Source organism: Colias croceus, chromosome 1 (genome assembly GCF_905220415.1).
Source record: "Colias croceus chromosome 1, ilColCroc2.1".
Lineage (NCBI taxonomy): Eukaryota > Metazoa > Arthropoda > Insecta > Lepidoptera > Pieridae > Colias > Colias croceus.
This window is the reverse complement of record NC_059537.1, coordinates 4,034,382-4,062,358: the sequence shown is the minus strand read 5'-3', so window position 1 is coordinate 4,062,358 and position 27,977 is coordinate 4,034,382. Positions and strand designations below refer to the sequence as shown.

Here is a 27,977-nt window from a genome sequence, read left to right as displayed (position 1 = left end):
TGCGGAAGCCACTTCTCAAAATACTTTCATAATTAAAGTTATTATAATACTTCCATTATACTTCCTCTTCTTAAATTACCAAATAGTTAAATACGAATTAAAGGTAAGTAACAGTATTTTGTAGACCTAGAATCCCACGTCAAACTGTTGTACCTACTATATTTGTCTCGATACTCGTATACTCCGTTTGAAACTCCATCGTCTAGTGGAACTCAAGAGGGCACTCCTCTTAACCTCTTTTTATAACTGGAACATCAATTAATACTAAACAGTGACTTTTTTCGTGATTAATTAGCAACTGCTTCGTAACTACGAGATGTGGTTGTTGAGTTTTTGGTAATTTGAAGAGCTTTAACAAAAATTATGCGCGTTCTTCTTTTAAAAATACTAATTAAAACCATAGATTTATTTTTATTATTCATTGTTACCAGAATGTTACCTAGCATGATATAACTCTAAACTTTTATCGCAAGGAAATGTGCCAAAGGTTCCAACCATTAAAATGGAATGATGCCAAATTTGTTCCCAGCGAAGCCTGTACTACTGAAACTTTTAGTTCGAAAACCTGCACGTGTATGCCATACCTAACCACAATGTAGTATCCGTTATACTATTTATACTTAAGCATACTACAGCTTGAAAAATGTTTTGAATAGCGAAAATATAAGCATATTTTAAGGCGAATTTTAAAGATCCATCATCTTTGAAACTAGTCTCCCTACTTGAGCTGTGAAAAATTGAATAGAGGCAATTTTAAATAGCGTTGTTTGGTGCCTGCATTATATATAACGTACACGAATGGATAGAATTTGCTCTATTCAAATTCAATTGCTGCCTCATAAAATAAGAAATTTAGTCACTGTAACAAGCATTGCCTCTCCAACTACAATACCTAATAGCATGCGATAAAAAGTATACACGCATCAGCGATTCTCAGCAGACGATCATTACAAAATAAGATACCAATAAGTCATAATAAATTCTTGGAACTTGAGAATCTATTTATGTGGCGCATACCATAGCTCGCTTTTGGTGTCATGTGAATTTTGTTAGCAAGGACTCGTATCAATGAATTATGAACACATTTTGGATTAGACCAGAAACTTCCTAATCATAACCTCTAAAGAATCTAGGTATAACCATCGAAAAATGCGATAGGCATAGGATAAAATCATCCATCCAAGGTTGGATGACTAACCATAACATCTTTTTTCTTGCTGTGACATCAAATAATTGTTCACGGTAGCTACCAATTGCCGATAATAACATTCAACACAATATGCAGTTCATGACAAAAAACTGTCCAATTCACCAACCAAAATGCAAAAAGCAAATTGTGACAATTGTGAAAATATTAAAGAGTTTACTGAGCATTTAGGCACAGATTTAGGTAAGAAAATATATTCTACCTTTTACAGATCTACTATCTAACTTGTAGAGAGTTAGCGAATATCACAATGTTCACAAATTTATTGGTTCTAGAAACACCGCTGCATCACGCGAATCGTGATGGATCGACATATTGGAAACAATGCAAATTATGCACTCTCGTCCATTCTATAAACCTTGACCTACAGATTTCTAGTTTCAATCAGAGATGATTATTACAGTATAAACATTTTGCTAACTAACAATTACGCATTACACGTATCTGTTCCAGTTATACCTTTTCAAGTCAGTCACTCACGTTTTGTAATTTAATTAAATACTTGCAACCTCATTTTCATGACAATATAGAAAACTATTATATCTCTATTCCTCGGTTATAATTTAAGGTCTCCTATTTCTCAAGCATAAATACTTAATAGCTTTATTAGTTTACTAGGTTCCCACCCGCGGCTTCGCCCGCGCAGTCTAAGAAAAACCGGGATTGCGTCATTTTCCCGGGATACCCGCGTAAAAGTAGCCTATGTCCTTTCTTGGATATCAAAATATCTCAATACCAAATTTCATGAAAATTGGTTCTGTAGTTTAGGCGTGATTGAGTAACAAACAGACAGACAGAGTTATTTTCGCATTTATAATATTAAGTATGGATTGTATTTAACATGGATTAATAACTCAGATCAACTATAGGCGTTTTTACATAGTTAACATCCATCCCTGTCTCACAACCGTATACCTACGTGTATTTCCATATTTGCCTATTTCTAATCACCAGCAGTTTAAAGACACCTCACCCTTCAAACTAACCAACGACCATCCCTACATCACAAAATTACCGGCTAATACACACTTCTATTAAATATTCCCATTACACATGTCCACGGGGCATATCCATAGAATAAACGTAATGTTCCACTCGCCGATATAACGATCAAGCATTGTTGTGACAAGCCGCCGCAAATTGCAGTACCCCACAATGACGGAAACGCGTTACATGTGACTCATAACGTTGTGGGGACCGGTGTTATGTCACTGTATTCATTTAAACATATCTATAGTCGAGCCAATTTAATAGGCAACATTTGAAGTCTATCAATTTTATCTTCATAGGGTGGTAACCTGCTTAAAAACATCAATTAATGTGAATTAATCGATACGGACTTGAAACATTTGTCAATCGAACTTGAAACACATGTCAATAATTTATGATAATTTTTATTCCCAAGTAATCAATGCATTCGATTCTAGATGTCAGATTTCGATTTTTAGAGTAACGTCTCTGGTATTTAAAAAGAAAAAAGGTTTATTGACACAAAATTGTAGCGACGTCAGTTCTTTAAATCAGAAATTGTTTATTATGTTTAGATTGGTTTATCAGTAAAATCAAATCCTAAAATTACTTGTATCGGTCATTATTATTATAAATATGTAATCGTAATTGAAAAAAGTTAAGCAAATGTGCAGTTCTAACAAAACGAAATATCATGTTATTCTATGTCGTCGTTACTAGGTTACGTTGTTGAATTTTGTTGAACTGTCAAATGTTGCCTATTAAAATGGCTCTACTATAGAATAGCTTGTACCGTATAGAAGTTGAACATATCGTATTTAGCGTGTAACTTATAATTATTATTAGTCTTTCAATAGTTGCAGTTCAACCGAATTAAATAAAACACCGCGACGGAAGTTAAATTACCTAATATTTTAGGACCATTTGTTTATCTATATGTCGTGGTCATATCGTAGATATGAACATTTCATGATATGAGTGGCCATTTCACGAAATGGTCGCATATCGTGAAATGGCCAATTTAGTTTGGCCACATCATGATGTGGTTTGGGCAGATCAATGATAAGAAATCGTTTCACGATATGGCCAATTAACGCACGGTTTTTTCATGAAATGATCAAAATTATTTGATCATATCGTAAAATAGTTACATTAATCGTTGGTAGAGGCGCTGCAAGCTCTGTGTTTATGTGATAAGATGGCGGCCGCTGGCGAAAATTAAATTATTCGCAGTTAAAAACTTCATAATTCGTTTAATAACAATATTATGAAGAAAGTCATAGCAAAGAATTTACGACGAAGAGGTACGAGTACTATGGAAAATTTGGATATCTTATATGTATTTAAGAAAAAATGCGACTTAAATAAAATAATTTAAGAAACTACTACTATATTATTATAATTGTTTGTTTTTTAAAAAGCGATCATATGCGACCATTTCGTGAAATGGCCACTCATATCATGAAATGATCAAATCTACGATATGACCACGACATTTACATATAATAAATCTGTAGAAGGGTCAATTCTGTACATTGAAAATATTGAAAAAATAAATAGCAGGGGGTGTTACTGGATCGATACCAAACCCAAATATGTAATTAAAAAAATTTTTGTCTGTCTGTCTGTATGTTCAGGCATCACGTGAAAACTAACGGTTCGATTTTGATGAAACTTGGTATAATTATACCTTATTATCCTGGGCATAAAATAGGATACTTTTTATCCCGGAAAAATACGTAGTAAAAATCAATCTTAATTTTTCCGCGCGGACGGAGTCGCGGGCGGATGCTAGTGGGCAATAAAAAAACTTACACTTTACTAGATCCGTCACGCTGGAACCCGCTTTAAAAAAAACCTTACTTTTTTTCAGCCTATTTTACCTACAAACTATGCTAATAAATGTAGTATAGGTCATTTTTTTGTAGTCTTATTAGTTACTTAGAAAACATCATTGATATCGTTCGAAGTAAAAAATATAAATAATAGCGTGTTGATTAGTTTTGGAATGGGTTCCAAATTGATTGTAGTTTATTGTAGTGGCAAGAAAATTCTTTATTTGCGTTGTTTTATCTCAAATTATTGCAAGAAGGTCACAATAACAAGATTTTAAAAAATAAATAACACTTGTTCAAAAACTACAAACGATGCCAATAAATGTAGTATAGGTCAATTTTTTGTAGTCTTATTAGTTACTTAGAAAACATCATTGATATCTTTCGAAGTAAAAAATATAAATAATAGCGTGTTGATTAGTTTTGGAATGGGTTCCAAATTGATTGTAGTTTATTGTAGTGGCAAGAAAATTCTTTATTTGCGTTGTTTTATCTCAAATTATTGCAAGAAGGTCACAATAACAAGATTTTAAAAAATAAATAACACTTGTTCAAAAACTACAAACGATGCCAATAAATGTAGTATAGGTAAATTTTTTGTAGTCTTATTAGTTACTTAGAAAACATCATTGATATCGTTCGAAGTAAAAAATATAAATAATAGCGTGTTGATTAGTTTTGGAATGGGTTCCAAATTGATTGTAGTTTATTGTAGTGGCAAGAAATTTTTTTATTTGCGTTGTTTCATCTCAAATTATTGCAAGAAGGTCACAATAACGAGATTTTAAAAAATAAATAACACTTTTTCAAAAACTACAAACAATGTAGTTGATTGTAGCTAAACTCATATGTTTGTAGTGGCTGCTGAACCCCTGTAAGCAATAAAAAACAAAAAATTTAGTGTTCAATAAGTTAATATATTCAAAACAATTATGAGCCTTGGATTTCGTGTCGTTTGTAGTTCTAGAAAAAAAAAAATATTCATGCTGTGTATGCGTGTGGGAGTTTCGTAATTTAGTGTACATTAAATTGCACATGATATATGTTAAAAAAAAAAAAGAGTTGGATATCTTTAATGTTCAGTAGTTTGCTGTTCAATGTTACAAAGTCACTGTAACTAATAAGACTACAACAAATTGACCTATACTACATTCATCAGCATCGTTTGTAGATAAAAATAAATAAAAAAGAAATATTTTTTTGCTCTTGAATCACTATAAACGCAGTATAAGGCTTTCGATGAACCAATTTTTAGTCTTCAAAAAGCTCTACAGTTTAAAAAATCGTTTGTAGTATACGACACGATACAGTTGAAGGATCAACTGTATCGTAGCTGTTGTTTAAAATACTAACAATTACTCTCTGATTATTGATTAACAATTTTAGAGGATAAATTATTTTACCAGTACTACAATAAACGATAAATGACAATATTAATTCCAATTTTTTATATTGCACTATTTTGAGTTTTTTTTCGTTTCGGATGGAATTTATCCATTATTTCATTTTAATTACTTTTGTCGTAGTAACATTGAACAGCAAACTACTGAACATTAAAGATATCCAACTCTTTTTTTTTTTTAACATATATCATGTGCAATTTAATGTACACTAAATTACGAAACTCCCACACGCATACACAAACACGCACGTGTGCGAAGATGTATGTATGAGCATGAATATTTTTTTTTCTAAAACTACAAACGACACGAAATCCAAGGCTCATAATTGTTTTGAATATATTAACTTATTGAACACTAAATTTTTTGTTTTTTATTGCTTACAGGGGTTCAGCAGCCACTACAAACATATGAGTTTAGCTACAATCAACTACATTGTTTGTAGTTTTTGAACAAGTGTTATTTATTTTTTAAAATCTCGTTATTGTGACCTTCTTGCAATAATTTGAGATGAAACAACGCAAATAAAAAATTTTCTTGCCACTACAATAAACTACAATCAATTTGGAACCCATTCCAAAACTAATCAACACGCTATTATTTATATTTTTTACTTCGAACGATATCAATGATGTTTTCTAAGTAACTAATAAGACTACAAAAAATTGACCTATACTACATTTATTGGCATCGTTTGTAGTTTTTGAACAAGTGTTATTTATTTTTTAAAAATCTTGTTATTGTGACCTTCTTGCAATAATTTGAGATAAAACAACGCAAATAAAAAAATTTCTTGCCACTACAATAAACTACAATCAATTTGGAACCCATTCCAAAACTAATCAACACGCTATTATTTATATTTTTTACTTCGAACGATATCAATGATGTTTTCTAAGTAACTAATAAGACTACAAAAAATTGACCTATACTACATTTATTGGCATCGTTTGTAGTTTTTGAACAAGTGTTATTTATTTTTTTAAATCTTGTTATTGTGACCTTCTTGCAATAATTTGAGATAAAACAACGCAAATAAAGAATTTTCTTGCCACTACAATAAACTACAATCAATTTGGAACCCATTCCAAAACTAATCAACACGCTATTATTTATATTTTTTACTTCGAACGATATCAATGATGTTTTCAAAGTAACTAATAAGACTACAAAAAATTGACCTATACTACATTTATTGGCATCGTTTGTAGTTTTTGAACAAGTGTTATTTATTTTTTAAAATCTTGTTATTGTGACCTTCTTGCAATAATTTGAGATAAAACAACGCAAATAAAGAATTTTCTTGCCACTACAATAAACTACAATCAATTTGGAACCCATTCCAAAACTAATCAACACGCTATTATTTATATTTTTTACTTCGAACGATATCAATGATGTTTTCTAAGTAACTAATAAGACTACAAAAAATTGACCTATACTACATTTATTAGCATCGTTTGTAGGTAAAATAGGCTGAAAAAAAGTAAGGTTTTTTTTAAAGCGGGTTCCAGCGTGACGGATCTCACTTTACTTGCTTTCGGAAATCAAAGTATTAAATATTGAAGAAGTTAGCCCATCTCACACGGCGCACTGCGTTAAATTTTTAAAAGAAACCCAAAGTATTCCAGAGGAAGTCCGTTAATCGTAAATTTTCCAACGTACCTACCTACTCTCAAGTCAGCATTCTCACTGGCTACTATTTCTTTTAATTTGCAAATTAAAACATTAATACGTAATTGTTTATATTAAAGACGGATCCTTTAACCTATAGATGACGACGATGAGCGATGTACATAGGGAAAAACTTCTAACACTTTAATTTTAATATCCTGTCCAGTCCACCGCCTGTCGTCTGCCAACACAACGTAATTTAAGGTCGCACACTATAATGAGTATAATGGAATGTACCGGTATTGAAGTACATACGTAAGTTATCCCCTTGACAGAGATCTGCAATCCGACAAAGGCACCTAATTGATAGGGAATTAATTCAAAAGACCTATTTCATTGCACGCCGACATTTCGTAACCATGTAGACTTTATACCTGAGCCTGAACGAACGCCAAATCAAGGTTCACCTTGCCTACGTCAGGAATTTACATAAAAACTATGTCTGAGGCGAGTTTATAAAGAAACACGACAAACACGGAATAATTACTCGTACAATCGTATCGTAAGCCGTATCAAACTTGTGTTGAAAGAAAACACAGTTATCGAATGTAAATAATATTCCTCTTCAATATTCTGTGGAATAATTGGAGGAGGTTAGAGTTGGGATCGATCGTGTAACGTGAATGAAAATGTGTCCCCTACGCAATCGAGTTAAATGTGTGTGTGTGCCTTATGGAGGCGAGGAGCTAGGGAAATTCGGGACCCCAATTGAACGTGGGATGAAATTAAATATCAAATTATATTTTCTGTATCAAATTCCTTGTAATACCTCAGAGGTATTAAGAGCTATTTTTAAAATACACCTTTATATTTCCCTAATTGAAGTTTTATCAAAGGAAGAAGAGAATTTATATAGCTGTACAGTGTAGGTACTTCTTTATAATGTATTAAAAATTGCTAAATATGCTGAATAAGCTATTCAGTATCAAAGCTTAGTTTCGTAATCTTACTATTCTAGAAACCATTTATTTATAACCATACATTTATCAAAATTGGATCTCAGATTTATGTCCCTGCAAGATTAGTTCATCATAGCCAAGATTTTAGAACCATTTACTACTTCAGAGCCTTTCGTATCCACATGTAGGAAAATATTACATAAATGCACACATTAAACCGAATAACCAATCTACCTACACAAGAAATAGCGCCCAAAGTACAACACTTAATGAAGTTACTAGACCCATTCAAAGTTTACATTAGTTCTCAGTTAAAGCGTGCACTGTGATACAGTTTCCTAACTACGGTCGACTTTCTAAATGTAATTATTCCATAACGCTTGTATAATATTAAATGCGATAATTTCACGAAAGTTAGTTTTAATTACTAACGGTTTAATTTAAATGTTTGATTTGTGTTGACCTTTTTAGTTTTTTGTACCGAAAGTTACTGTTCTCGGCTTATGGTCGGTACCTACTCGGTATTCGATGGCATTAAAGGTAATTTGATAAAATATATAGTTCAATTTGAATAAGTAACGTTATGAAAAGATAACACGCGTTGAATAATTTTTTTGGTATCTACTTTTAATTAAATGAATCGTACCGTCGTGCACTCAGGCGTATCGGGCAAGCTTAATTAATTGTATCATCACTACTGCTGATTTTTGTTGCTAAAGAAACATGTTGTTAAATATCTGGATGAACAATACAAATTTGTTGATTGCTTACTACAGTTGATTTTCATTGCTATAAAAAAGATATGCTGGTAAATATCTGGATTCACACCAGCTGAAAATTTGGTTGATTGGATATGGCCATATATATACTAGTAGAATTTTTTCATCTGGCTAAGCTTCTAGATTAGTATTTTCTGACTTTTTTATATTGTTTTAAATCACTCCAATTGTTTCTTGTTAGCAACTATGGTCTATGAACGTAGACTTGTCATTAGGTATATAGTTTATTCGCGAGTAGTCATTCAGGCAAACAGCCCACTCTGTACTATCGCAATTCGCAAAGGACCATCCGTTTTGATAAAATATTTAGTTCACACAATTTGGACGTACAATTTTTGAATATTATCACATAACATAATATGTACCTACTGTGAAACTACATATATAAATGTATATCAAGCAGTAGGTACTAACTACGCCTTTTAAAACCGTAGGTACTCGTGTCTCGTGCATTGTATGATTGTTTGATAAAGCGCCCAATATGAAAATGTCATTGCAGAATAATAGCTACCGTCCTCATTAATAAAAAATATCATTAGCACGTAATAGACTTTTAACAATGGACTTCGTGTCCGTCCATAGTGAAAAACGTTAGAAAAAACATATCGTTCCATTTGGCGAGGTGTCTCTTACAAAAACTAAAACGTATTTCAGAGTGCAGACTAGAGTTTATTGCTTCCTGTTATCGGATAGCTTGAGTAAAAAGCACTCGGAATAAAATGTATTTAACACTCTTGTTAAATAATCAATATTAAAAGATTTCTTGTTATAAAACATTTAAAAAGTAAAGATATTGTACTTGAGATAATGAATAATAAGTGATTCAATTAAATAGATTAGATCAATCTTATCAGGAGATAAAACATCTACAATTCTACACACCAAATGTAACTTTCATAGTTACTATGAAGGCCTTTGTCATGAGCGAATTACTGAATCGTAGAAAAAGTAAATGCCACAATTTCGTACTAGAGTTGAAGGAACCCCAGGAATAGCATTTTACGCAACAAGGAGCAACGAATAATGTTCGGGAAATCGTGCAAGACGGCTGGTTGCCCTCAATTTTTTATCACCTGAACTTAATGGCTCTCAAAAGGGTTATAGCGGCACGATATCACGAACATGCCTTAAAATATCTCGCGAACCGTCGGTACATGTCTTATTCAAAGACTTTGCGATTTATTGTAGTAACATTATAAATATCTACTTCATTAAGTTTGCAGAAATCGGAATGACGAATTTGTACGTACCTACATATCAGGGACCATAAATTCTTCATAGCGTATTATAGTATCGTCACATTAAATACAATACCACATTAGTTACGCTATTAATCAATTCTGGTGCAGGACTCATGTTTTAATATCTATAAAAGGAAAAATCTACATAAATTACAAAACTGGGAAAGTATTGACAGCTTTCACTTTCGGGCTTTCACTCTATTTTTATTCCCATTTCAAGGCCTTGAGCCGATAAGTGATAAGAGAATAATCCCTCGCACTGATCAAGTACGGGTTTGCGCACGTGACATGTCGTTGAACATTTGGGTTAATGGTCATGCCGGTTCCCATATATCTTCTACAGTTAATTAGTTATTAACTGTAGCGTATATAAAATGCAACATTGTAGTTTCATTAAAGTTAAAGAGCTCGGATGACAAATTGACCAGTCTGATATCAATGATAATCAGCTAAATGTGCTCATAATCATCTCATTTAAAATTCCCACGACTACAATACAAAGTATTCGAATAAATAATTTAAGAAGCTGCAATTGTCCGTCTCATTGAAGACGAATTGGAATTATGTCGCAACCGAATACCTTGGTGTAATATTACAGTCTTGTAATTTATAATAGAAGCCATAATATTGAACAAGGCGTGTCTGGATCTAGTTTTATAAAGTCGCACTCTGTTATTTTAAATTTTATAATATTAATATTGGTAGTTGACGTCATGGACACATTTATATTATTGTAGAACATACAAATAAACGTGTAGAAACGTCTAAAAGAGCCATATGTTGCCAACATGATTTGGACGAAACAGAACTACCTACCGATAGAAAAAAAGAGGCACATTGGTCTCTTCCTTGCTCGCGATCGTAAATACTTTACCACTGACACTGAAAGCGTTTGGTAACCACCCTCTTGCGAGTGTGACCCAGTTTGTGATGAAACATGCGATGCTAAAATCCAGAAACATTAAAGTCACAAATATGTTTACGAGAAGATGAAGGGATCTATTAATATTTGAGTACCGGACACTGTTTTATGACAAGGATCGTGTGATCTGAATATACGAAAACTTCGATCAGCTCAGCGCTCGATTTGATAGTTTCCGTCCAACGAAATTGACTAGGATCTATTGCATATTCGGTTTGGCATGCGGGGTCAATAAACTTCAACGTAAACGTCGCTCCAAGCTCATTCAGGCGAAGTAAACACATGTCCGATCTAGCAGGGTTGCCGGTATAATACGATCACTATTTTTAGACGAATACTAGTAGCGTAAAACCGCTATTTATTGCCAGGACGATGTAAATAGAACGAGCGTTGCTAATTTGCCGCGTGGATAATGGCTATTTCCGACGTGATTGATGGTAATGGACTAATGTATAATACAATTTTTACTAGATAGTACAGAAACTATTTTAACATGTTTTTTTAACTCTACATCTCTAGCCAATGCAATGGTAGATTTAATTTGAAGATGGTAGGTAAGAATTTCATAAAATAACGTCTTAAAAAGTTATCTTCCTTCCATGAAAGAATTTAAACTATCTGACAACTCTACCCCTAAAAAGAACTTAATATAACTGACACCGTAGTGAATTAACCCAGTTAATTTTAACCCTATCCAGTTAATATTGGATCACTAACGTAGAAAGGCATGTATAAAGCGTAACCAATAGCTTTGTTACCTCTATGCCTGACGACAAAAGGGGAGGGGTGGGGTCTTTGTAAACGAGCTTCTAATAGCTGCGTACGGAACACAATGCCACTAATTACGTTATCAATGTGTCACTTGGTAAGCTTTTGTTTGTTAATAAGAAGTCAGACAACCGAATGGTCAAGGAATATAAATTCAACCTTTTTTATCCGACGCTATTGAAGAAGGCTTATAATTTCTACTGCCTATTATCTAATTAATCTATTTGTTTAGGGAATTAACCCGAAAGAACTTGCTAATCCCGTTTTCTTGTCTTATGCAAAGGGGATCCGCATCAGATAATGCGATAAGTAAATCGAAGTTACGTAAAAACGAAAGCCATTTCTAAATCGCAAGACTACTCGATTTCCTATAACATAACTTTACTGCAATATTGTTATCGTGTGAACGGTACGTAGTAATAATAATATACAATCAATTAACAATTTAATAAAGTTTAATAGATAGGCGTTCGTGAACAACACTTATCTCAATGATAAAATGTTCAAGTTCAGGTGTTATCATTTTAATTGTGCAAACAGTTTTTAAATATTTAGTATTTATTTCTTAACTAGTCAACGTTCATTTTAACTGTAGATACTGAGATATAGCTGAATAGAAATAACTCAAATGAAACGATAGTATTAAAACAATGTATCTTCAATCGACATGTGCACAACTTATGGGACAAAATCATTGAAAATCGAAGTAGATATCTGGATTTGAAATACCTTATAGACAGACTATAGCAGAATGAATACTTTTATAGGCATATCTAAACGTCCTTACAGTACAACTATCACTATGTACCGTGAATACTAACTAATTGGTTTATGGCACAAATCCGTCACCTCAATGAACATTAAATTCCTTTACATTAGGCTTGAAGATCACGTGTTCGTTAATAGGATATCAGGTGCTTTTGATCACAAACTGGAGACTTAATAATTCAACATGAGATATGTAGGTATAGTGCTTTTGTGGAATTATGGTCTATTTCTAGGTTTATGGTCAATTGGTTGAATAATACGTAATCCAATTAGTGACACTTTTGCGAAATTCGTTGCTATAAATAGAATATTCGCATTTTCCGTTTATTAAAATTTCTCTCGTTTAATCAATATGAAGCTGTGAGCTGACGTCGTAAATTTGGCCTTGATTGTTTGTTAATCATAATATTTTACGGCTCCATTTAATGACCGTCAAACACAGTAAACTAATGAGTTCATTTAAGATAAACGCTGTACAATGTTTACTCATTTTTATTAATTTTCCTACATAAGATTACTGTTACAATATTGTAACATAGTATTTAGCATAACTATTATGAAAATATTTGAAATTATAAATTGAGCTCTTTGAACAGAAGTAAACCACGATTATCTTGACGATTTAAAATATGTTTATAATATATTAAGGAATACTTAAGGCATCCAGTTAGATAGATCCATACCAATTTTTGCCCTGAAGTTCCTCACTATCGTCTTAAACTACCAAATGTCTAACCCCAATCAAAACACTATCTAATAACCTACCCTCCTCATTTCCATATGGTCTTACCTCTAAAGTCTTAAGCTAAACCATTCGCATTACTACCAAGATCACATCAAAGCGAATAGAAAGCGCAACACTCACATCGACGATACACCAACACACCGGCACCATTCCACACAGTGGCGCGACCACTAGCCAATCAGGATGCTCGTCGCAGACATAACCTGGAACAGAGTGTTGTGTTACATGCTGGAACCTAAGATCACGGGTAAGACATTGGTTACACTATTTTGGGGTGTCTAATACAAAATGTGGATAAAATATAAAAATAATAAAAAATGTTGTGTGGTTTTATGAAACCACGGTAAAAGTGAACCTTTTTTTCACACTTAACTTGACATGACATTTAACTAAAAATTATCGTATTTGTAGGATAATTATCGTACGTATCGTGCGTCACGCGACATGCGCTACACAGACCAAAAAGTTTGAGACGATGTAATAAAAGTTTCACTTTAAAATTTTAATCAGAATTCAGCTATGATTTTTTAGGGTTCCGTAGCCAAAATGGCAAAAACGGAACCCTTATAGTTTCGTCATGTCCGTCTGTCCGTCTGTCCGTCTGTCCGTCTGTCACAGCCGATTTACTCGGAAACTATAAGTACTACAGTGATGAAATTTGATGGGAATATGTGTTGTATGAACCGCTACAAAAATATGACACTAAATAGTAAAAAAAAGAATTGGGGGTGGGGCCCCCCATACATGTAACTGAGGGATGAAATTTTTTTTTTCGATGTACATACCCGTGTGGGGTATCAATGGAAAGGTCTTTTAAAATGATATAAAGTTTTCTAAAAAACATTTTTCTTAAAGTGAACGGTTTTTGAGATATCAGCTCTCAAAGTCGTAAAAAGTATGTCCCCCCCCCCTCTATTTTTATAACTACGGGGTATAAAATTCTAAAAAAAATAGAGGTGATGCATGCTAATTAACTCTTTCAACGATTTTTGGTTTGATCAAAGTATCTCTTATAGTTTTTGAGATAGGTTGATTTAACTGTAATTTATTATATTTGCTGCTACGGAACCCTTTGTGCGCGAGCCCGACTCGCACTTGGCCGGTTTTTTTTTGTTACTGTTCAATGTTCATGGTACATATAAAGTTCATTGTCGAGTAATAACTATTTAAGCAATATTGAGGATCGGATAATATTATTTTCTTAATGATGAAGCAAGCGAAAGCGAATCGTATTATCTATTTCCAAAAACCACTAAGTCCATATTTCACACAGTTCTAGCTACAATAATTTCAACAGTAGGTACAAATTGTTGATCGCTGCACTTTATTTGTATTTTTGTTTTGAAACATTAAAATTATAACGGACGTTATAAATCATAACGAGACCATCCCAAAAAGAGGTCAACCATTTTTCGACTTGAAAGCACGCCAGACTATCAACCGCGTATGTCGTAAGAGATATTTTATTTTAATCCAACCTTTACTTCCTATAACGTGCAACGTGTTGATAAATTATTACCAACTGCCAATATTCAAACGTCTTCACGTACGCATTTGTCTCGACCTTTACGGTTAAATGAGCTCCTTGAAATAAATCTGTTTAGAAGTTTGATAGGGAAATAACTACGACACAATATATGGCTAACAACATATTTTGGCAAACCAAAACCATTAGTATCGAGTGCACATCGTCTTAACGTTCAGTAATTCGTTGGATCGCTGCGATTAGTTGGTCATTATCTATTCAAACATGAAAATTTTACAAAATATCAAGAAAGCATCGGACCAATTCGATAAAAGTAATCAAACTGAGCCGAAAAGCAATCAAATTCTAAAATTGCTGAAACTCAAACAAGACCGCAATCAAATAGCGAAGACATAAAAGTCGTTCGACGGCCACCAATTTTCGATCGCGTGATTCTAAGAAACGATCTGGCAATAAGGATAAAATTTTATTCAATAATAAATTATGGACAATTAATACCTACTTAGGTAAATTATCATGAAATCAGATTACAATAACGAAATTAATAAATGTGAATAAAAATAAATTAGACTTGAATGGTTAATATATTAGGTAAAACAGCAACACAATTCTGTTTCTTGAAGAAGCATGAGATGCAAGTTACAGGATTCATGCTACGTAGGAATTTAATTTGACAAAATAAATATATGCAATACGAAACGATGCAATTAAACTGTCTTCAGAGACTTACGTGTTAAGGCGAACTAAGATGTCATTGCAGGATTATCCATACAGAAGTCTATTAATGAGAGATTGCTCCAAAGAGCAAAGAACCTTTAAAACGCCAAACGCAGTTAGTTTACATGCAAGTCGATTGGCATACCACGCGTACACGCGACGTTTACTCCAACTCATTCACACGTATTGATATTGATCATATTGTCAATTCTAAATTTAGAAAACATGTCGATGATAATTGACTTGTAATAGAATTGTAAGGGGAAGGGTGCACGTAAAATATTTATCGTGAATTCGGTGAATAGGTCAGAGCCAAATCGTGGAAAGATAGTAATCCCATGGTTCTTATCCAGATATCTGTCATTGGAGGTGTTTCTGAGTATCATCAATCACCAGATAAAATTAAATACATCACAAATCGTATTAATCGTTCACCCTTCAATAAAAGGTGTACTTCAAATCACCCATGTAGAAGTCATACGAGCACGAGTGAATATTAAATTCTATGAAAAAATGATAGAAAAAGTGCCATTATGGGTTTGGAAAATGGAATCAATTTCACAGTTCTGTGAGCTGAATGAAATTACGTTTCACTCTCGCACCGTAACGTATTTTATCCGTTTTCTTAACAAGAATTATATCACAATGATATTTTTAAATACCTATTCAATAAGAATTTTTGTAAGAATCTAATTACTAAAGCCAGTTTAATTTAATGTCAACCATATTACATGACAAGCGGATCCTAATCATGATGATGCCGTGTTTTTTTTTTTTTTTAATTCTGCTTTTTCCAGAATTAGAAGAAAAGAAAATAATTATTAAAATGACATTATCCGCATGTTGTTCAGCTATCGAACTTGCAACAAAGTATTGACCACGAAATGGTGGACCTTATCTGTACAGTCAGAAGCATAAATATATTACCATTTGCAGATTAGCAAAAATATCTGTCATAAGAACGGGTTCAATAATATCTGTCTGCCCGTATAGAGCAAAAATATCTGACATTAGTAGGCAACATAATAAAGTGGCATCAAAATTATGTGACGAAAATGTTACAGCAAATAATTGTGATTACCTCTCGAAGCATAAATATGTGACGTCACCTAGGAGGCAATAATATCTGACACAATTTTATATTTCTGTATTGTAAAATATAATTGATTCCTCACAAAAAGCATAAATATGTGACACTAGCTTTCCGCCCGCGGCTTCGCCTGCGTTTTCACAGAAATACCGCATAGTATCCGTTCCCGTGGGATTTTTGGGATAAAACCTATCCTATTTGTTAACCCAAGTTACTCTTTATATGTCTGCTAAATTTCATTGTAATCGGTTCAGTAGTATTTGCGTGAAAGAGTAACAGACACACACATACACATCCTCACAAACTTTCGCATTTATATAGATTAGTAGGATAGGAAGTAGGATTATAGTAGGACTAGTAGGATAAAATTGGATAGGATTTTAAAAAGGCGAAACGTTTTTTATTGAATTAGTGTTTTGTATTTTGCTGGGGTAAGAATATGAACAAAAGACACATTATATTTTGTAAATATTTTTTATTTAAATGAAATTACGATAATTTATGTAAATCAAATATGTTAACTTGCAATAATTTTCGATACTCAATAAAATAATAGCAATATTATAGGTAAAAGAAAATGAATAACGGAGCAATCGTGTCAAAGGTGTCAAACGCCGCTAACGTCAAATATAACAAAACAATTTCTAAAATATAATACACGAAGGTTACACTGAACCTTCAAATAAAATAGATCTACCCAAGTGGGTATTCATATAAGTATATGAATACTTTAATTTTGTCATGATATGATATCCTTCTAATATTATAAATGCGAAAGTTCGTATCATGTAAGGATGTTTGTTACTCTTTCACACAAATAAAAGGCAAAACAATGGAATTTGGCACACACATAGAAGGTAACTTGGATTAACGCTTATGAGAGCTTTTATCCTGGAAATCCCACAGGAACGGAAACTATGCGGGTTTTTCTTTGAAAACGCGGGCGAAGCCGCGGGTGTTAAGCTAGTAGGATATAATATCTAGACATACAATATGTAGTATACAACGACGGCACATATTAATTAATATGGTAATAATGTTTTAAAACAACGTAGTTAAAATAAAAATTATATTTTGTATTAATTCAATATTAAATTAAAATAAAATTGTGTCAGATGTTATTGCTTCCTAGTTGATGTCACATATTTATGCTTTTTGTGTGAAATCAACGCAAAATACAGAAATATAAAATTGTGTCAGATATTATTGCCACCTAGTTTGTGTCACATATTTATGCTTTGTGTGAGGAATCGATGCAAAATACAGAAATATGAAATTGTGTCAGATATTATTGCTTCCTAGTTGATGTCACATATTTATGCTTTTCGTGAGGAATCGATGCAAAATACAGAAATATGAAATTGTGTCAGATATTATTGTTTCCTAGTTGATGTCACATATTTATGCTTTTCGTGAGGAATCGATGCAAAATACAGAAATATGAAATTGTGTCAGATATTATTGCTTCCTAGTTGATGTCACATATTTATGCTTTTCGTGAGGAATCGATGCAAAATACAGAAATATGAAATTGTGTCAGATATTATTGCCACCTAGTTGGTGTCACATAGGTATTTATTATTTATGCTTTGTGTGATGAATCGATGCAAAATACAGAAATATGAAATTGTGTCAGATATTATTGCCACCTAGTTTGTGTCACATATTTATGCTTTGTGTGAGGAATCGATGCAAAATACAGAAATATGAAATTGTGTCAGATATTATTGCTTCCTAGTTGATGTCACATATTTATGCTTTTCGTGAGGAATCGATGCAAAATACAGAAATATGAAATTGTGTCAGATATTATTGCTTCCTAGTTGATGTCACATATTTAAATGCTTTTTGTGAGGAATCGATGCAAAATACAGAAATATGAAATTGTGTCAGATATTATTGCCATCTAGTTGATGTCACATATTTATGCCGTGAGAGGTTGTCACAATTATTTGCTGTACATTTTCGTCACATTATTTTGATGCCACTTTATTATGTTGCCTACTAATGTCAGATATTTTTGCTGTATACGGGCAGACAGATATTATTGAATTTATTCTAGTGACAGATATTTTTGCACATCGCCCCCTAGGCATATATTATTGCTCGTGACTGTACATTGCTCGTGTACAATAATCTCAATAAGTAATATTATATCGCTACAATCTGAACGATCTCAATGATTCATTCCAACTAATTGTACGATTATTAGATACTGTTCGTAAATTAGTATGAAACAATACAACCAACGGTTCTATCTCTATGTTCTGTAGCTTCGGCGGGGTTTATTCAACTCTTATGGCTGGTAAGAACGATTTACGTGCTTGGACTAAGATAAGATTGGTGTTGTAGGGTTAATGTCGTGGGCATCGTTGTTAAACCATTTGTGTAGGTGATAGTCACGTCAGTTTTAGAACGAATTAGGGTCGGCATTTGCGATCTCATATTGCAATGCTTCGTAGGGTTGGTTTGTATTTCTCTTTATTATCATTTATTTTGTTATTATTCTAACAGATAAATTTACCATGAGTAAGGTTATGGGCAAACATAGAGATTGCTTTCTTTAATTTTCTGACTAGTTGATGTCGAGTCAGTTAGTCTTCATATAAATGTGTACCAGTATCCATTGAACGATTACATTATGAACATATTAAATCACTACATAGTATACAATGTCGCTATCTCTGTCCCTATGTCCATATATCTATATATAATCTTTAAAACTACGCAACGGATTTTGATGCGGTTTTTTTAATAGATAGAGTGATTCTAGAGGAAGGTTTTAGTATATAGATAATTTATTAGGTTTTAGACAAAGCGGGCGAAGCCGCGGGCGGTAAGCTATTTTTGTAATAAATTTTGAAACAATATTTGAATAAAGATAAGTTGGAAGTTAGAACAGAAGTATTATTCCATATGTCACAAAAAGTGTTTGTGTTATTCTTATAATTCCACGAATTCTTATTAACTTTTACCTTGAACTCTTCACTCGCGTTACCACACTTTTAGCTCGCTCGATACGCGCCACGTTAGTTGACCTCTTATGTAGTAACAAGAATTCTTTTTTTTATCAACTCATTACATACAAAATTGAGATATTATCACAATCATTTACTTGCGACGGAACATCTAACATAGCAACGTACATCGCCTACGCGCCGTCAGCGCTTCCGTCCGGAACGCCCACTTATCATAAATGTTAATCAGGTATTGAGCTAAGCGTTGCAAAAAATATATTCTTTTTTTTTAATTAAAACAAATAATTTCTTACTGGTGCCGAATAGTACAAATTGCAAGACAAGCAATCAATCGCAAATAGTTTTCTATAAATGGTGCTACGACAACGTTATGCAGGTATGAGAATGATTACGAATAGACAATAAGTATGTCAAGATTTATCGATTTTTTATTACATTTAACGTATTCTAATTAAACCTTGTAAGTTCACTCAGATTAATCCAGACGCATTGTTCTAGGGGACAATGCGTTCGGACATTTTCCTAAGAAAATCTATGAGTTCCTTTACAATACCAGTTCAAAATTTTATGTTGGTGAATTAATAAAAGGATTGGCGATCTACATAGTCTTTTGCTTGAATATGCATGACGACTCTTGCAATCTTAGTAGGGATATTTTGAAAGACTACACCAGGTGAAAGTAAATTTTCTAGTGCATAAATGCGAATGCCTATACATAAGGAACACGTTCCGTTATCCGTAGCTAGCTACCAGATGACAAGTGTTCCGCTTCCTAACACACCTATGTAGGTAATTAAATTATGCGTAATTGCCTTTTAACAAAAACCATACACCGATTACGAAGAACAATTGTGATTTTTATTCTAGTCTTAGATGCAGATAACATGGGTATGGTACGCAAAAATTGGAATTTTTAACTTGCTTAGCAGTTCGCCTTCGCTTCGCTCGGTTACTCCAAATGAAAAAAAAAATGGGGACTTTACATTGAGATAATAATAGTATGGAGACGATACCGCCTACATCACTTATGTTCCACTCAACATACGTCATGTGGCGTAACTGCACTCAGTCGCTTGCTCGCTCATTGGCGCGAACGTCACGCTCATTTTTTATTTATTTTAAAGTGAAACGCATCAAATATGCCTACGTGTGTGTTACGATATTGCACAAATAATACAAAGAATACGGAAAAGTGCAAAGGAATAACTTTTCATCAGTAAGTAACTAGATAATCATTTTTAAAACTTAGTTAGAGCAAAATTTTTGGCGGGCGACATTTTGTCATAGATTAAAAATTTAAGATATGACATTGGGCATGAACTAAGTGTTGTTAGTAATATTTGCTGGCGTATATTTTTATAGTATAAAATAATAATTTTACATATTTAGAAAAGCATAGACTGGTTGTTAATTGAAAAAAGGTGAAATCATGAAATATGAAAATCAATTACTCAAACACCAATTTTTTTTTTGTTAAGTAATTGATTTTAATCAAGTTTTTAATTGATATTGTATAAGCTACTGACTTGAACGTATAATTGAATTATTATTTATTTATCTGCACTAATATTATAAAGAGGAAAACTTTGTTTGTTTGTTTGATTGTAATTAATAGGCTCATAAACTACTGGACCGATTTTGATGAAAGGAGAATGCCCATTTTTGGTACTGGTTTTTCTCATGCATCAAGACAACAGTACTATTTAAAAAAATCTCGGCAATTTAGAGGCCTTCTTACCATCGGAAAATATATTTTGAACAGGGAATGTTTTGTAAAATCTAATAAGACATGTAATTGTTTAGATCCGTTATTATAGATTTAGTGTCCTCATGTGTCTCGTGTCATTTACTATGGTAAATAGCTAAATGTATTAATATCGATTATTGTTTTCATTGAATTACAAAAAAAATCAATTAACATAAAATCACTCTTTAAGGTATTGTTTATACACTGTAGGTTGTTTTAACAAAGATAGTGAAGTAAAATAATATAAATATGTATATATTATAAAAAAATATTATTTTAGTTAATATTATTAGTTATTTCTTATTTGTTTCTTTCTTCGAATATGTGATGAAAAAATGTTTCAAACAACAACAACAACAACAACAACATGTAAACCGAATAAAAACTCAATTGGCATTTTTTAAGTATATATTTAGGTTTTCTTGAAATCCGTCCCGGAAGATTTCTGGTGCCTACCTACACTAGCCGATGAACAGATAGACTTTGTCTGAAAGCATAAGCTCTACGCATAGATTAAATATGTTAATCGAAAAATAACCTTTGGACGATAAAATGTTACCTAAATCACACATAAACCTAACTAAATCGGGGTTATTTAAGTTTTGAGGTTATTTCACATTTTTATCAATATCTTGAAAACCCCTGTTTTTATCACAAAAAAATCAATTGGTAAAAATCTTTTGAATATCGAAGAACCCTCCAAAACCACTCTGGCATTGACGCAACACTGTACTGTGGTCCATACTTTCATGGGCATTCTCCTTTGGCACAGACAATCTTAAGACCCTGAGAAAGAACATAGGCTACTTTTTATTGCGAAATATGTGCCACGGGCGAAGCCGGGGCGGACCGCTAGTTCAGAGATAAGTAATTAATATTTTTCTATTCAAGGTTTCCATGTCTGGGCCGTGAAGAAAGGGAAAAATTATTTTTTTTTCTAAAAAAGGCTCAATTTGTAAGGAATAAAACTTCCTATAGCCCTGACTGAACCTAAAACACGAAAAAATTAAATTATTCCATATGACGTCACTATTTACATCATCCTATATTATATGCCAGATATTGTTAGCCCCGCGTAGTAAAGTCAGTTTATACCTAAAATAAATATTAAGTAAGTACAAAGAAAATTTCAAGTCAACGTGCATGTAAGGAGTGGCACCCAATAAAATAGACAGAATGAAACAAAGTGTCGCCTCTATAGCGGTGAGTCAGTGACATCGCATAATCTATGACTGTCTAGCCGTCATTCGCGCGCCCCGCGCCGCCGCGCTTGGCGCACAGATTTTGTTCGTGGTGTCTGCTCCATATTAATATTATCTCAATGGGACTTTACATTAATTTCAAGGTAATGCTATTTTTATTTAAAACTTTTGCATTCATGCTCTAAGTACCAAAATAACCACAAATTGAACTCGAAATAAAGTTTTTTGAATTGCTCACATACCTACCTACCTACCTAGGTACCTATGTCTTTTCAAAACCTTCTATAACGAAAATCTTTTCACCCAATACTATTCCAAACCACAAAAACCTATAAATACAATAAAAGTTATGTCAAATATGCGCAGTGTGACTATCGTATACATAGTCGGAATCATCATCAATCAGTTGCCATCCGTTGCAGACGAACCGTCGCGCATAACAACAATACAAGTAGGAGTTAGGTATACAATTGGTGTTTTTGTTCGTTATTCGATATTATTTATTAGTTGTGTAAACGACGGGTGGAAATTTTTATGGTCTTCGTCTAAAGTAACACCATATTTTATTATTATAAAAATAACATTTATGCCATGTTCACTAAAGCTACTTCTTCTTATCTTTTACTCCTTCTAATCTTGATATCTACATAGCAATGCAATGAATGCCATAAAACCAAAAATATCAAATTCAAGAAAAGAATAGTTTTTTATGTTTTTCAATCTATTATGTAGGTACGTGCGTACGTACGTTATGATACGAAAGCCGCAATAAAGCTAGTTGAGACAATATAACTACCAATAATAAAGGTCGTCTCTCAAACCACTGAACAATAATATTGCAATAGATATGAAGCTACTTCGTTTATACTTTTTATACATTTCCGTGCATACTAAAAAGCCGCGGACAAGTTTACGAGTTGATTCAATGAGCTCCCACGTTATGGTACGAGAAGCGAAAGTTACCCGATTCTAGGCCAAAGTTTATTTTCTTTTCATTTACAAACATTTATGATGTATACCTACTTCGATATGAGTTATCGACTTTGTTGGAGAGAATAGTATTTAAAAAAAAGATTAACCTTACGCAATTTTCGTCAAAATATTGCCCATTTCATCAAAATAAAATTTATTTGGAAATATGTGAAGGCGTTAATTTCAATTTATATTTTTCATTTTAAAGTTTGATTCATACATGGGAAGAATAAGAAAGGAATTGCTGTTGGTGGTTCAAAAACTTTCGTCACAATCCATCAAACATCTGAGGGACATTATAAAACCATGGAATAGGATTTAGAAATTACTATAGAAAAATTAATGTTTGTTTGTTGCAAGCATAGTAGACAAGCACATAATCTACGTCCACTGCAAATCAATGAACTACTTATTTACATACATAACACCATTTTTAGGGTTCCGTACCCAAAGGGTAAAACGGGAACCTATTAGATACTAAACCTTCGCTGTCTATCTATCTGTCTATAGTGTGTATATAATAAACTGTAAAAGCTAGAAAGCTGAAATTTTTACAAATGATGTTTTTCCATTGCCACTATAACACCATTGACCGCCCCCTTGGTACAGTGGTTGACGCGTGAGCTTAGCACCGAGGGGTCCTGGGTTCGACTCCTGGTGCAGACAAAGAAAAAAAATGTCTCGGTCTGGTAGGACTGATCACCTATTTGTCCCTAAAAAGAAAATCGATCAGTGAAACAGATGTATAATGCATCTGCCCCTTACCCTACTAAGGGGACACGGGACTTCACTTCACTATTGTGACAATAATTAAAAAAAATATACAAGTATTAAGGGGGGTCCCCATACAATAAATGATTTTCTATTATAGATGATAGTATGGAATCCTTCCTGCGCGAGTCTAAAAGGTACTTAATTTTATAACAAAAATGTTTGTGTTATTTTTAAAAACAAACACACTACAGATATTAGCGTTTGATGATTTTATTCCTGAATTAGTCCTGTCCTATACAGATGGCATAACTTACTTACTATATCTCTTGCTATGCTACAGTTGGCACATATTTTGAGTTTTCTTAGGTTATAATCAATTAACAAATTAATAGTTTCTAACCTCTTCATTAGTAGGTATGTAAGGTTCAAGTGTATACAAATAAGCTTTTACATGTTATAGATTATGGAAAAATGTAAACACTAATTCTTTTTTAACTTACTTAAAATAGAATCTAATAACAGTGATAACATAGCATTGTAATGGGCCCTTTTAATCAGTTTAAGCCATTAGAAGGGTTAAAATGAATGTGATAATGAATTTTATAAACTACTAAATCATAATTAACTACTACATTACAAATTATGTAACGCATGACAGGTAATGATATGAATAAAAAATTAGTACCTACTTAATCATCATGCACTCAAAATTTGATTATGTTATTTAAATTATCAGATTATCTAGTCTTATGTAAAAAAAAATATATGTACCTATAATGCTAACTAATATTAACACTGTGAAAGTTTGTACTTCTTTTGAAACTAACCGATAAACATGACTTTTGCCTGGAGATTGATAGAATCGGAAAACTAAACACTGTTTATCCTTACAAAAAGGTAAGAAGGCATTCAATGCTAGTAAATTGTTTATGTTAGTTTGTAAGCAAAAAATAGTAATAAAAGCTTTAAAATGTAATGTGAAACAAAATTTTCATAGCTTTTAAGACAAAGTTGTCACATCAAAAGTTTTCAAAGTGACAATAATAAATATGTAATAATAAATTAAGAAAGTTCATATTCCTAATATTCAACTTTAATGCATCTCAAATAGCAGGTATTTACAGAACATATTATGTTTAAACTTTAAAGTTACAATGCACTGCATAAACAAGAACCCAATAAGATAAATTAGTGTCAATTTATAACATTCTGACCTTAAGCAATTTGGAACATATAGGTCATATCCACCTACTTATTGCAATAAAGTTGATAGGCCAATTGTTTTAATGTTTGTTCCATTTACTCTAGGAAAACAATATAATGACATCACCATCTTAAATTGTTTGGATGTAATAACAGGATAAGATGATTATTGTCACAACTTTGTACCAAATGTATATCATTCAATTTTTAAATATTTGTTTAAATTGGTAAAGAAAAAAACTTTAAATACCTGCAGAGGAATTACGAGAAATAAAAAATACAAAAATTTAAACGTTATGATTCATCGGTACTGAACAGAGGCGGTAACAGGGAAACGCATACCATAGAAACATGTTTAAGGCTGCGTGATTCAAAGAGGTTACCATATTTTCAACAACGATATTCACCGCTTTGGAAGCTAACATAAAAATTGTGATTTCAGTAGTAATGTCACCTGAAATCAAAGGTGAAGCCTCTCGCATTATCAGCCAGCGAGACGATGGCGGTCAAATAACGGCCGGATGGTCAAGCGTCAAAATACTTAAAATTTAATCATCTTATTCGAAATATAAATTTACTGATTTGTGAGAAATACGTTTAATAGAATAAAATTATATAAACTTACCACATGACAAGATTTTAACAAATTTAACTACCATTCACTCACAACACAAAACATTCCACATCCACAATTGACAATCACAGTCATACAGACATAACTACACTGATTCACAGACACATCATACAGAACATTAATCTACTCTATGCACAGAATACACAGAACAGACTAAAGAGGAAACGGAACAGTTTGTTGGTTTATAGACAAGAAGTTATAAAAATATTTAAAGGCGAAAAATTAAAATTCTGTATTTCTGTCACTGAGTTGGCATCGATTGCACGCATCACGCGAATTACTTTTATGAGTGCTCGATTGTGCGAAGCGTTGCTGTAGTTGAAACATTCAACGTTAAGCATTATGCCGCATAATGCGCTCTAGTGCTGTAATAATTGGAAAACACGGTAAATAAAAGTGTCATAAAACGGGGTTGGAAAACATTTAGTGTAACATTTTTCCGGTACGCGCCATCTTTTTCTTATCCTTACCACGCGTGATTCGACGTATTTCTATAAAGTTGCATTTATTAAATTAGTTTTTGAAAAATAAGGTCATAAAGAAGTTTGACTTCTTCCGTGTGTACTAGTGTACACGCACACATTTTTATTTTTATTTTTAAGCTATTGCATAGCTTCTATCGCGGGCCTTGAGCGCGGGGACCATATCGAGAAATTCCGTAACGAAAAAACCTCACGCTCCCCACTCCGACGGGCGGAGGTGTGGCTTGAAGGCATAGCATGCAATAGCTTTACCGCGGCAGTCCCCGAGTGCCATATTATGTCGTTTTTTTTAGAATTTATTAAATAAATTAGATTTTTATCGCGTTTCATCACACGTTTCAAGAAACGAATCTTAAGTGGTGGTCAAAGCTGATATTGACATATTATTATGGTAGGGTCAGCAAAAAAGAAAATAAAAATAACGTAAGTAAATGTATAATTATTTTATCAATTATTTTAAACTGTTTATAGACAAACTGTTTTGATAATATTGTATTTATGTATTTATATGAATTATCATATTTACGTATACAAATTGCAACAAAATCCCCATAATACTCGTAATGTTAAAAATATAAATAAAAGTTAACAACTTTTCCCAAAGAACATAATATTAATACATATGTCAAATTCCAATAAAATATTATTTACTGTCACAAATATATAATCGTCGTTGTAAATTTATGATTAGAACTACTAAAGTGGCTATGGAAAACGGAAAATCAAATACTTTTTAGTTTTTAGTGATTTTACTTTACCCTATTTTTTTGCATACCGTAAGGCCGTGTGCAAGGGAGAGGGAATGATAAGCGCTGCCATTTATGATTCGTTTCTTTAATGAAACGCGTTAAACATTTGTCAGCTAGTCGTAGATGGTTGAGCCAAGCCAAAGATTGGAAACTGTGGCACATTATTAGGGAGGTCTACGTCCAACAGGCGACTTATACGGGCTGAATGGATAGATGGATGGACGAATGGATACATCATTTTCGGACGAAACCGTTACATGGGCTATTCAAAAAATAAAAATACATACCTAGTCCTAGTCTAGACTTATTCGGTCAAAGTTAAGGTCAATATTTAATTAAATTTGAAGCCCTTATTATTATTCTCTTATAATTATTTCTGCGTTTTGTCTAATGATTTTCAAAATCAATAATTAATAAGCATTGGATTTGAAGAGTTTGTTTGTTTGAACGCGCTAATCTCGGGAACTACTGGTCCGATTTGAAAAATTCTTTCGGTGATAAATAGCTCATTTATCGAGGAAGGCTAAAGGCTATCTAACATCACGCTACGACCAACAGGAGTGGAGCCACTGGGGTGAAACCACGCGGAGCAGCTAGTACTTAATATTATAAACCTGAAGAGATTGTTTGACGTTTGTTTGTTTGTTTGAACGCGCTAATCTCAGGAACTACTGGTCCTATTTGAAAAAATATTTCGGTGTTAGATAGCCCATTTACCGAGGAAAGCTATAGGCTATATTGTGTTAGTTCTAGTGGCTATTTAACATCACGCTAAGAGCAATAGGAGCGGAGCCAC

General features: G+C 32.8%; 1 protein-coding gene across 2 annotated transcripts in view; it reads right to left on the bottom strand.

Annotated features, from left to right (window-relative positions):
* The window catches only part of LOC123705664 (ADP-ribosylation factor 6), a 38,387-nt gene extending 12,295 nt beyond the window's left edge, over positions 1-26,092 (bottom strand). For both annotated transcript variants that reach the window (XM_045654585.1, XM_045654595.1), the window contains exons 1-2: positions 25,942-26,092; positions 13,328-13,410 (exon numbers count right to left, since the gene is read on the bottom strand). The gene's annotated coding sequence lies outside the window, so the exon portion shown is untranslated. The remainder of the gene's footprint in view (positions 1-13,327; positions 13,411-25,941) is intronic.
* Positions 26,093-27,977: the final 1,885 nt, after the last annotated feature.